We start from the raw sequence: 12,855 nt of genomic DNA, 5'->3' as shown, positions 1-12,855 counted from the left end.
GAAAAGGTTGACAGTGTTAAATTTATGGGATTACAACTCGATAATAAAGTCAGTTGGGAAGGGTATGCCACAGAACTTCTTAAGTGCCTAAACAAGTCTGTATTTGATATGGGTGAAAAATTTGATTCTGTTGAATTTTTTTGTTATTTTTTATTTTTTTTAGATCCAATGCCAGCTTTCTTTTCCATTAGTTCATTATCTTCTTCTGACTGTGCATCAGTTTCTTTATTGTTTATTACTGCATTTACAATTTCTTCACAATCATCAGTAAGTGAACCAATACCTGCTAGATATGGTAATGCAGCTGATAGTAATGTAAGGAAGCCATCTTTATGTACTGTTAGTCCAGAACCTTCTATCTTTTTTGTTAGATATTCAATTATCTTTTCCACTTTTCCACAACAGGAATAATTAATGTTATAAGTAAATTTCCACCAGTTTTTTTATCTCTCTTTCTTTTTTGTGCTTCAGTTAAAAATGGTTCAATACTATTTAATTGTTCATTATTTAGCTTAAATGTAATTGATATTGGTTTAGTTTTACCACTTGGCAGTACAGTAAAATCAATTGAAATGCTACTCATTTAAACAGATAAAAATTTATAAGGATTAATAATTTTACAATCCCCATCCATTTTTGTCTAATCCTAACCCCATTCCTCATTTTCATTTTCCATACATTATTCTTCTAACTGCAGTAGCTGCAATTTCCTCTTTCAAACTAACATATGAACTTTGAATTTTTTCTTCTGCAGCAGTAATTAAATCCTGGAAGATGCATCTCTGGCTATGGTAAATTATTTAAAGCCAATTATTAAAACGTTTCCATCTTTTTCTCGTTTTTAAAATGTATTTGGTAAATTATTAAAAAATCTAACCAAATATGGAACTCCTTTTGGATTATCAATTACAAAAGCCCTAAATTTATTTCTAATGCTAATTTTTTCGTTATGATAATTTTTATTTCCAACTAAATATTCACCATGAATTACTGCTAATCTATTGATTAAATTTCTAACATCATTGATCTGACCATATTTGACTTGTTTTTCTGTATATGTTTGAATTAAACCACCACCTATTTTTGGATCTGAAGAATCTGTTGATACTTTTGGAAAATTAGCATTAACAATTTCTTTTATCAGTTTATTGTATTTTTTACCTGTACTTGATTTTATTTGAGTTATCCTCAGAATACAATACTCCTGAGTGGTACAATAAATCTGCATAAATTGATAAATCAACCGAATCAAATTTTTCACCGATATCATCCATAGTAATTTGTTTTTTAGTTAAAAGAGTCATTAAAGCATCTGTGCCTTTGTATCCATTTCCATCAATTTTTAATGTATTGTCACATAAATCAACTGCAAAACTAAATGGAATGTAGAACGTTATTTCAGTCAAGTAAAGAGCCATTTATTCTTAAAAAATTATTAACCATTCCAATAAGAGAAACTTATGAAATGTTTCACTAAATGCATTTATTCACCTTTATAACTCCAAATATTACATCGAAAAATCATAAATTATATTGCTATGGAGAAACAATAGGAATTCCTGTAGATTAATACAGTTTGAAAAATAAAAAAAAATATTCAATCGAAAAGCCAAATATTGATTTTAAAGCAGATGAAATTTTAAACATTATTGTTATTGAAAGTGATTTAAATTATCCATACTATAAAAGGTAGTACTGGTAGTATATTAAGATTTAATAACCAATTATTGAACCTAATAATAAACTCTTGCTAAAGATGTTCCTAAAGTTATTCCATTTGGATTAATTAATATAAATTTTTATTTGGTTGATGGATTGTTTGCTAAACAAAATAATCATTTTAATAGAGAAACTAATATTATTGCTTCATTTAAACCAAATTCTTAATTTGAAAGATCAATGTTCTTATTTCAGATTAAAAAATTACTATAACTGATGAAAATGATAAACTGATTGATTTTAATGGTGCTTATCTAACAGTTGTTTTAAAAATGTCTTAATAAATTTTAGCCTTTATAAATCATGAATTGAATGAGAGTTCTCAGTTTTACTCATGCCCTGTGCATGAGAAAACAAAAAACATTTTAAATGCATGCAGCAAGGATACAGAAATTAAAATAAATATTGGATATGGATGCCTTCATCTGAATCATGTACAGTTATACATGAACTTTAAAACTGTTAAAGCTAATCCAGATGGATCAGAATCAGATTATCCTATATATGAGAGAAAAAGCATAATAATTAATTCATAATTATGAAGCGAAACTGTTTGATTTAGTGACCATAAAGAAAGAAAATAATATTTTATCTAGAATCGAACATCCTTTTATTTCATCAACAGCTATGTTATATTTGACTTCATCTGTTACTGATAAAATAAGCTTCAAAGGACATAGTCTTATTAATGGAAACATAAAGAGTAAGAAAAATAAAGTGCTTTATCCATTGTCAATGATTGGTGGATTTTTGAAGTTTATAAAGAATCAGTGGAAATTCGAGTGCCACTTGTTAAATATGAAGCAACTTATGAGTGAACAACGAGAAAATATTCTGAAAAATCCAAAAGTTCCGATATCTTTTCATGAACTACAAAGAGTAGAAGTTGCAGGACTGAGTGGTAAGAATAATTTTGAACCAGGTATCACAAATTACTATAACTCAATGGAATTTGATTGGCTATATTTCGTATTTGTTACATTTCAGACAAATCGTAAAAATAATTTTATTTCACTCTTCATTATTTGACCATGTTAATCTACAGAATACATATTTGAAAAAATGGAAGAAATAAAATTTTCCCACAGAAAATGTGGAATATTAATCCGCCAAATAATTTTCTCAAAGCATACAATGCATTTCTCAGTTTTAAATGCTTTACCCTACTCAAATCAGAACTATCCTATCTGTGTGATTAACATGACTCATAGAAAAAATATTGTATCTTCACAGAAATCGACTAAACTTTGTGCAAGTTTCAATGAAAAAATTCCTACAGGTACTTTAGCATATGTAACGACTTATGGTAAGAAAACTTTAACTTACAATGTACATCATTTACTACTACTACTACTACTGTTTGTGCTCCTTCTCAATCATTCATCGCCTATATCTCGGCAGATACATCGCAGAAGCTCTGATATGGCTTTGACAGCTGACAGCTGTCTCACTTCGTGCGGTTTGTGGCGCGCACGTACCAGCTTTGATCCTATCTGCATTCTGTAAATATGTCTTCGCTCCAGTGTGATTGCGTCATCATCTGCGTCTAGGTGATTTCTCAGGTGTGAAGTATGAATCGGGAGGTCACATCCTCATGCTTGCGGGCAGCTGTACGCAGTTTGACATCTGATGGATGTGTCACTTATCACTACCTCCTGTGTACTCTACTGGACAGGTGGCGGCGGATTGTGCTTACGTGCATTATTGCATTATTTTGCGAGCAAGTCAGTAGGCTGTGCTATGCTCTATTTGGAAAGTTTACGAGTACTGAGAGAGTCTGCACACCAGTGTAAAGCATTATTTAGGAGCAGTTAGTTATTGTGTACTGAAAATAGGAGTTGGTTGTGTGTCTGTGGGCTGTGCAACATGACCCCAGACACATCAGGGTAGGTGTTTTGTATCAGTGTGATAGATATACTCCATACCTAAATAAGGTGTTTCAAAATAAATAGAGTGCAATCCTTCCTTACTCTCCCCAGGAGCCCAGAGCAGTCTGAGTCCTTTTCGCGACATTTTCCCACCACCATCTTGGATTAGGTCACAGGCAATCGCAGAGGGTGGGCTTATTGGTAGATGGGAGCTCCAATGTTAGGCGTGTAATGGAGCCCCATAGGGATATGGCGGCTAAGGAGAGGAAGAAATCCAGTGTGAATTCCGGGTGGAGTCACTCCTGATGTGGAAAGGGTCCTTCCGGATGCCATGAAGAGTACAGGGTGCAGCCAGCTGCAGGTGGTGGCACATGTCAGCACTAATGACGTGTGTCGCTTTGCATCTTTGGATCTGAGGAAATTCTCTCTGGATTCCAGCGGCTATCTGATTTGGTGAAGGCTGCCGGTCTTGCTTACGAGATGAAGGCAGAGCTCACCATCTGCAGCATCGTTGACAGAACCGACTGTGGACCTTTGGTGCAAAGCTGGGTGGACGGCCTGAATCAGAGGCTCAGACGGTTTTGCGACCGTATTGGCTGGAGATTCCTTGACTTGCGCCATAGGGTGGTGGGGTTTCGGGTTCCGCTGAATAGATCAGGAGTTCACTACACTCAGCTGGCGGCTACACGGGTAGCGGAGGCTGTGTGGCGTGGACTGGGCGGGTTTTTAGGTTAGAAGGCCTCGGGAAAGTACGGGGTGGGCTGCAATCTCAAACGGTGCATGGCAAATACAGGACGTGCTTGGATCAAGGAACAGTCGGAATTGTAGTTATAAATTGTTGTAGTTGTGCTGTGAAAGTTCCTGAGCTTCAAACACTAATAGAAAGCACAGAAGCTGAAATCGTTATAGGTACCGAAAGCTGGCTAAAGCCTGAAATAAGTTCTGCAGAAATTTTTATGAAGTCTCAGAGGGTGTTTAGGAAAGATAGATTAGACAGAATTGGTGGTGGAGTCTTTGTGTCTGTCAGTAGTGGTTTATCTTGTAGTGAAGTCGAAGTAGATACTCCGTGCAAATTGGTATGGGTGGAGGTTATACTTAACAGCCGAACTAAGTTAATAATTGGCTCCTTCTACCGACCCCCAGACTCCGATGATATAGTTGCTGAACAGTTCAGAGAAAATTCGAGTCTCGTAACAAATAAATACCCCACTCATACGGTTATAGTTGGTGGGGACTTCAACCTTCCCTCGATATGTTGGCAAAAATACTTGTTCAAAACCGGTGGTAGGCAGAAAACATTTTCCGAGATTGTCCTAAATGCTTTCTCCGAAAATTATTTCGAGCAGTTGAAAGGTGGCTACACTGAGTCACAGCGCCAGAGATTGCGCCAGAGAGTATTATTCAGCCGCCTCCACAGGCAGTAGCTGTTCAGAAGTGGTGGTAGGCAATTCTTGTCGTGAAGTCGTAGTGGAGACTTCTTGTCGAGAAGCGGTGGTAGAGAGTGCTTGTGGAGATGTTGCAGTAGCGTGTCGTTGTTGAGAAGTTCCCATGGAAAGTGTTTGTTCAGATGTTGTCATATTGTTTTGATGGGCTAGACACCAGATGTTGTTGGATTAGGGATGCTGTAATGTGCTTTTCGTCAATATATATGAAGGTAAAAAATTCCTTTTTTTATTATTTCAATGTCTTAAACAATAATGCCTCTTGGTCACAGGTTCAGTCAACAAAGCATCTGGCTCGTGTTCTTGTATTAGACTGTATTTCTGATTGCTATGTGCAATTATAGTATTTCAGTTTTATTTAATTAATTCAGTTTAAATGGTATCTAAAATATCTTGTCTTATTGAGGAAGTACCGTGCCAGATGTGTACGTTGAATCACACTCCCACAAACAGAACAGTTACACTTGTGCCTTGTTGTTTCGTAGCTTTTATAGTTGCAGGGGACTTAATTAATTAATTGTGTTAACAGAAGTTTTGTTTCATTCGTTGTTGTTATTGTAAGCAGTCAGATTGCGTACTAATACCAGTCAGGGCCAATCGGTTACGAGGCTGCATAACCGGACAGACAGTACAATTATTTGCACTAATAAATAATTAAGCCCCCATGCACGTGGCGACCGCTGCTTCGGAGCATCCCTTGGAAATCTTCTGATAGTAAAAATTGCAGACAGTAGTATTGTTGAAGTAATTTGTAGTTTAGTAATCGTAGTCTATATTGCATGTGTAGATTTGGTAACGAACATTTGTAGTTGTCTTGTCATTCTTCTAATGGTATTTTTTGCAGAATTTAATTTTTGTTGTCTTGTATACGGGTTTGACAATTTTGTGCAATTATGAAGATTTCAATTGTTCGTTAATCGTGTTTGAGGGAAGCATTTCGAGCGAATGGTATTGTTGGAGATAAAGTCTCATTGTGTGTAATTTTCGTATAGGGACAAGTTTTGTATGTTTTGTAAATGATTACACGATCGATGAAAAAGGCAAAAATGATGAATAGTGAGAATGACGAAATTGTTAACATGGCGAACTCGCCAACACACGAGAACAGGATGATGAATAATGAAGTGGAAAACAATATAATAAGTCGGGAAAATAGTCCGGAAACAGTTCAAAATTTTTCACAATCAAAAATTTTCAGAGTACGTGGTTAACGACAGATGATATGAAGCAGTTGATGAGTGCAATATTAAATTTGGGATCTGAATTAAGAGCAGTGATAAGAGGGTTAGGTTCACAAATAGGAACAAGTAAAACCGAGATGGAAACAATGGAAACACAGTTAGGCTCACGAACAGGGACATGTTTCAAAAACATGAAAGATGAATCAAAGAAAGAAATTAGAGAAGAAGTACAACCGATTTTGAAGGCTCACAATAATAGTTTAATTTCAACAGAAATTAGACAAGAGGAACAGGACAGAGAACGGGAATAAAAAGATCGTGTGATAGTACTAAAATTTTCAGAGTTAAATTTACAACATGCACACGATAAGGAAGAAATATTTGAGAGAATCGAGGAATCTGTACCAAATGACAGAATAAATAACTTAACGCAACAGTGTGAACAGTTAACTACTAAATGTGACAATACCAAAACCCGAGTTGCGACACTTACGGAAGACGTAAATAAACAGAAAGAGCAAATAGGTGACTTATCGGAAAGAGTTGAGGAAATTTCAGATAAATTGACAAGTCTTAGTTTAAATGGGGACAGAGATTCAGATGATACAGTACCATTGCCATTTGCAGAAACCGAAGAGTACCAGAACATAAATAAGCATGTTGAAAATCAGGGAAAATTTAATGAACGCGTTAAAAGGGAATTTGAGGCATTAAAAAAGCAAGTCAAACAAATTGAAGGGGAAATCGTAGGAAAAGACAGCAGAAGAAATTTAGAATCACAGATAGCAGAAGGGTTTGAAGAAAATAATTTGTTTCATTTACGAGATGCAACAAGAGAGCGCCAGGCACGCGAACTTGACAATAATCGACATTGGGACTGGGACAGACGCGGTAGGTCTTTGTCGCCACGAGGAGAAAACTTTGACTATAAACACTTCTTAACTGTTCGGAAATTTAAGATCTTTCGCAATTCTAAGAACGACATACATCCATGTTCATGGTTAGATCAATTTACGTACGCACTTCCGCCAAATTTGCCACTAAGTCACAAACTGGAATTTATGTGCGGCTATTAAAGTCCTCAGGGGATTCACTATACTAAGTGAATATGTGCCGTAGCGTGCACAGGGCCCCGAGCTGTAGTGGTGCTATTTCCCTTTTAGTTTTCTGCACTGCTGCCTACTCTTTTTACTATTCTTTGCATCTATCAAAACAATTCTTCGACTATCAATCTATCTAGAGAGACGGTAAAAAATAACCGGATATGACTATTTTACCCAAAAGTGATTTCGGAAATTACCGTTTGGGCTTACTATATCTTCTGCAGCATTCATTCGTAGTTTAAACAAAATTTTACCTGTTTATCTTCGTGATAATATTACTTCATATATTGACGATATTCTTATTGCTAAACGTTCTTGGATTGAACATAACAAAATTTTGCATTCATTATTACGTATTTTTGCAAGAGTTGGCATTACAGTGAACTTAAAAAAAAATCTGAATTTGGTCGTTCTCAGGTGAAATTTCTTGGTCATATTGTTTCTACAGAAGGGATTCTTCCTGATCCAGAAAAACTAGACGCTATTCGTAATTATGCTGTTCCTACTACAAAACGTGATGTTCGTAGTTTCCTTGGTGTCTGTAATTTTCTTAGACGTTTTGTTAGATTGGACAATTTGGCCACACCTCGTTTTTGCGAACTATCTGGAAAGTTCTTTTTAAACGAAAATCGGTTGACAACTCTTTTTGGTTAGTTTGCATTCCTGATGAGTGGGTTAATAAATTGATTTGGTACACACATTTCAGTTATGCACACTTTGGTCCCAGAAAATGCTTTCATAAATTAAGAGAAAATTGCTACTTCAGTAATATGGAAAAACGTATTCGATCTGTCCTTGCCAAATGCAAATTATGTCAAAAGGCTAAGCCGCCAACTATTTCTCACAGAGCACCGTTGTTTCCTATCATTCCAGCGAAATTAAAGGAGATGGCTGCAGTCGATTTGTTCGGTCCAGTGGTTCGTTCTACTAATGGTTTTGCGTATATTTTAGTAGCAGTGGAATTGACATCAAAATATGTGTGTTTTACACCTTTACGCAAAGCAACAGCTCATTCAGTATCTAATACTTTCATCAAACATTTTCTTAAAGAAGTGGGTCATGTTGATAAGGTTATATCAGATAACGGATCACAGTTTCGTTCTAAAATTTGGCTTCATACTCTACGTCGTCGTAAGATTAAACCAATCTTCATTTCACTTTTTCACCCTCAATCTAACGCTTCAGAGAGATGGATGAAGGAAATCAATAAATTGTGTCGACTTTATTGTCATCAGAATCACAGAACGTGGGATCAGTATCTTCATATTTTTCAAAACATTCTGAATGAACTCCCTAATGATGCAACTTCTTTACCGCCTATATTGATATTAAAAAATAAAGCACCGACAAACCGCATTTCTGAAATCGTTCCTTTTCCGCCTACACGGAAACTGCGGCATTCTGAAGTTGTCAACCTGGCTCTACGAAATATTGCATCTGCGGCTGCTAGAAGAGAGAAATCAGCTAAACGTCCTGGTCGTTTAAAAACCTTGTCAGTTGGTCAAAAGGTGTTAATTAAGTCTCATCGTTTGTCTCACAAAGGAAAATGCTTGTGTGGCAAATTTTTTCTGCTTTATAACGGTCCATATAGGATTCGCAAAATTATTCATGATAACACTGTCGAAGTAGAAACTCTTAAATCTCGACGCTCTAAGGGAATACATCATATATCGAACGTTAAAATTTTTGTGGAATGACATACTTTCGAGAAACCAACAGTTATACGTAAACATGAAAAAGAATACAAGGATACCGCGCTGTGTTTTGGCGGCGGCACGTACTCAAAGCAACAGTCAAGTCTCCGCGGCGCACAAGGCAGTCGTTGACCGCAAACAATTACTTACTACGTCACGCGCCTACAGCTGATCGAGCGATCAGTGCGAATGCACTGACAGCGGTAAACAAATACACAGTCTAATTTCTCCGAATAAATTCAGTATAAAGCTAAAGTGACTTGATAAATTATGTTATTAACGTTCAGTATTTTTCAGGATACGGTTGTATAAAATATTTAAGAACTTCAGGTAAATTCTGTGTGTGTCCGACGTTAAGAGGACTTGCTATCGAGAAATTTTCAGGAAGAATGTAATTTCGAAGAAGAAACTAATAAACTAAAAAAGTAACTATTAATTGAGTTTATTTTTCAGGTAACATATTTCCACTTAGGTACGTACTTTAGACGTAATTTGCTGCTCGCGATTACGTGATTTATACTTTGTGTTAACTGATTTTGACAATGATTGATTAATGAACAGGGTTGTTAATTATGTATATCATGCATCGCTTGGCTGCACTGCTTTTTCACTAACGTCATATTTTTTATTATGTGCCTGCTGTGCTTATTTATTTAAATTATAATTGTTACCTGATTAGTTGTGCTGACATGGTTATGTATGTAAGTTATACTTTGTGATTTATCTGCTTGCGCCTTCATGTTTACTTATTAAGATTACATATGAACATTTATTTGCTTATGCTGATATGATGCTAATGACCTGTTTATTATGTAAGATATATACTTGCTGCTTTGCGTATGGATTGCACATTTATGGTTTTGTTGTCATAACTACTCTTTAATTTGGTATATAGAAATGCTGATATACAGTGTACGAACATGGAGTTTAGGTCACACTATGGTATTAATTATTGTTCGCTTGGCAGAGCCTCGTTGTAGGGATTGTGCTGCATCCACTTGTTGACATTCTGTCCTCTACTGGTATATTTACTCGCTATTGTATGTTTTGCTTACGCTCAGTGCCTTATATTTTAAGATAAGAAAATGAACTGCTATAATTCTACGAACGACATTGGTACAAGAAACATGAGCTGGAGGTTTTTATGGAAGCTGTATAAATTTATGTTACTAGGAAGGAAACTAACGACATGACATACCAACACTAGGTTTAGACCATTAACAGTTATTACTCTGCATTATTCGTGAGCAATTGAAATAGTAAGTCACACTTGACACAAGAAATACTCCACATGTTTGCTTCTGTTTTGCCATGATTCTTGAAGTGGTGTACACAGTGTGAAATATTACGATTTATTCACTCAAAGTCTTACATTATCTTTCATACTACGTACTTGCACCTACTTACTGAAAGTTATTCAAACTAAAGGCTGTTAGAGGTCATGTATGCATTTCTTTTATTTTATGATGGACAAGGTAACCAAAATGTATTTTATAATTCGTAATGAATAGAAGATTTGGCTCAGGTGGATTACACAGAGGTTGTGTGTGGACATTGTGTCTTCAGATTGTATGGGATGATGAATTGAAGTTTGCACTAGGATTTTGTCTGTACTTGTTCGAGGAGACTGACTAGAGGAAAGAGTTGTTATGGAAGTGAAATGATATTGGTGATAAGGTTTATATGTATCGATGTATTGAAGAGGTATTTTTGAGGTATTGAGATTGTGTGAAATTGATGATTATTGGAGGTTTGGTGGACAAGAGGTAAGGTAAATGATATTGATGATAAGGTTTATATGTATCGACGTAAGAGGTATTATTGAAGTATTAAGATTATATGATGATGATGGTTATTGAAGTTTTGGTGGATAAGAGGTGAAGTAATCGAGGAGCATTTTTTTTTTTTGGTTTATATGGAGCAAGGAGGATGAAGATGGCAGACTAGAACACTCAAGTGGAAAGAAGATTGTCTACACACACACTTTGTTGAATCAATGAGCAGTATATACTTTTTTTTTGGAGAGAGCAAGCATTTGCATATCTTGGCACACTGACAGTTGTTCAGCAACCGTACATTTTGATTTGGTTGGCAAACATTGGTCTTGACATGATGACTACGACATTGACTAACTATTATTGACTGTTATACATTGCTGCCACTACTACTTGATACACAAGTTGAACATAAAATTTAGGACAGAATTGCATTTACACAGTTAACAATATTCAATTACGCAGTAGTACTTAATGTGGATGAAAGATGAGTGAGTGTGTTTTGTGTGTTTTCCTTTCCTAATCCCAAATAATTGGTACCGACCTATTTCCTGAATATTATTTTACTTGTTTGTTGTGGCCTGCACTGACACCCATAAATATTATAGGTTTACTGATATTTGTGTATTTGTAATAGTTAATATGACAATTCTCTGATATCATTTGTGTGTTTATTATTATTTGTATGTTTAGTGTAAGAGCATTGATAATAATTTTGTAAAAGCAATTGTGTGTGCCTTCAAACTGTTGTTCGTGCTTGCACCTATTCAACATTGCTGGGTGCCACTTGGAAATGTTTAATTTCTGCTGATGAGCTCTGATGAACTGTCTAATTAGTGATGGTGAATATTATGGACTGTTACGTACACCTGTTCAACATGAAGGGTGCCACTAGGAGATGTTTAATTTGTGATAATGAACTTTGATGAACTGTCTAATTAGTGATAGTAAATATTATGGACTGTTACTTGCACCAGCTCAACATTACTGGGTGCCACTGATGGAACTGCTCCTACTGAAATAATGTGACTTGTTGCTGTCTGCACGTGTTTAACATTACTGGGTGCCACTGATGGAACTGCTTCTACTGAAATAATGTCACTTGTTGGTGTCTGCACCTGTTCAACATTACTGGGTGCCACTGATGGACTGCTTCTACTGAAATAATGTCACTTGTTGGTGTCTGCACCTGTTCAACATTACTGGGTGCCACTGATGGACTGCTTCTGCTGAAATGATGTCACTTGTTGGTGTCTGCACCTGTTTAACATTGCTGGGTGCCACTACTGGAATTGCTTCTACTGAAATAATGTGACTTGTTGGTGTCTACACCTGTTCAACATTACTGGGTGCCACTGATGGACTGCTTCTACTGAAATAATGTCACTTGTTGGTGTCTGCACCTGCTCAACATTGATAGGTGCCACTGATGAACTGCTTCCACTGAAATGATGTCACTTGTTGGTGTTTGCACCTGTTCAACATTACTGGGTGCCACTAATGGAACTGCTTCTGCTGAAATGATGTCACTTGTTGGTGTCTGCACCAGTTTAACATTGCTGGGTGCCACTGATGGAACTGCTTCTACTGAAATGATGTCGCTTGTTGGTGTCTACACCTGTTCAACATTGCTGGGTGCCACTGATGGAGTGCTTCCGCTGAAATGATGTCACTTGTTGGTGTCTGCACCTGTTCAACATTACTGGGTGCCACTAATGGAACTGCTTCTACTGAAATAATGTGACTTGTTGCTGTCTGCACCTGTTTAACATTACTGGGTGCCACTGATGGAACTGCTTCTGCTGAAATGATGTCACTTGTTGGTGTCTGCACCTCTTCAACATTCCTGGATGCCACTGTTGGAGCTGTTTAAATACTGCTGATGAAATGTTATGACACTGCTATTTGCACCTGTTGATCATTGCTGGGTGCTACTGTTGGAACTGTCAACTACTCTGAGGAGTTCTACTTGTTTATTGAACTATTGAAAGAGTTTTATGTGAATATTTGTAAAAACTGATTTTTTGTGTGTTTACTGTTTATGAAATATTATGAGATTCTTACCTGCACCTG

The sequence above is a fragment of the Schistocerca cancellata genome, chromosome 1, assembly GCF_023864275.1.
Source record: "Schistocerca cancellata isolate TAMUIC-IGC-003103 chromosome 1, iqSchCanc2.1, whole genome shotgun sequence".
Taxonomy (NCBI): domain Eukaryota; kingdom Metazoa; phylum Arthropoda; class Insecta; order Orthoptera; family Acrididae; genus Schistocerca; species Schistocerca cancellata.
The sequence above is the reverse complement of the archived record's forward strand: the minus strand, read 5'-3'. Positions refer to the sequence as shown.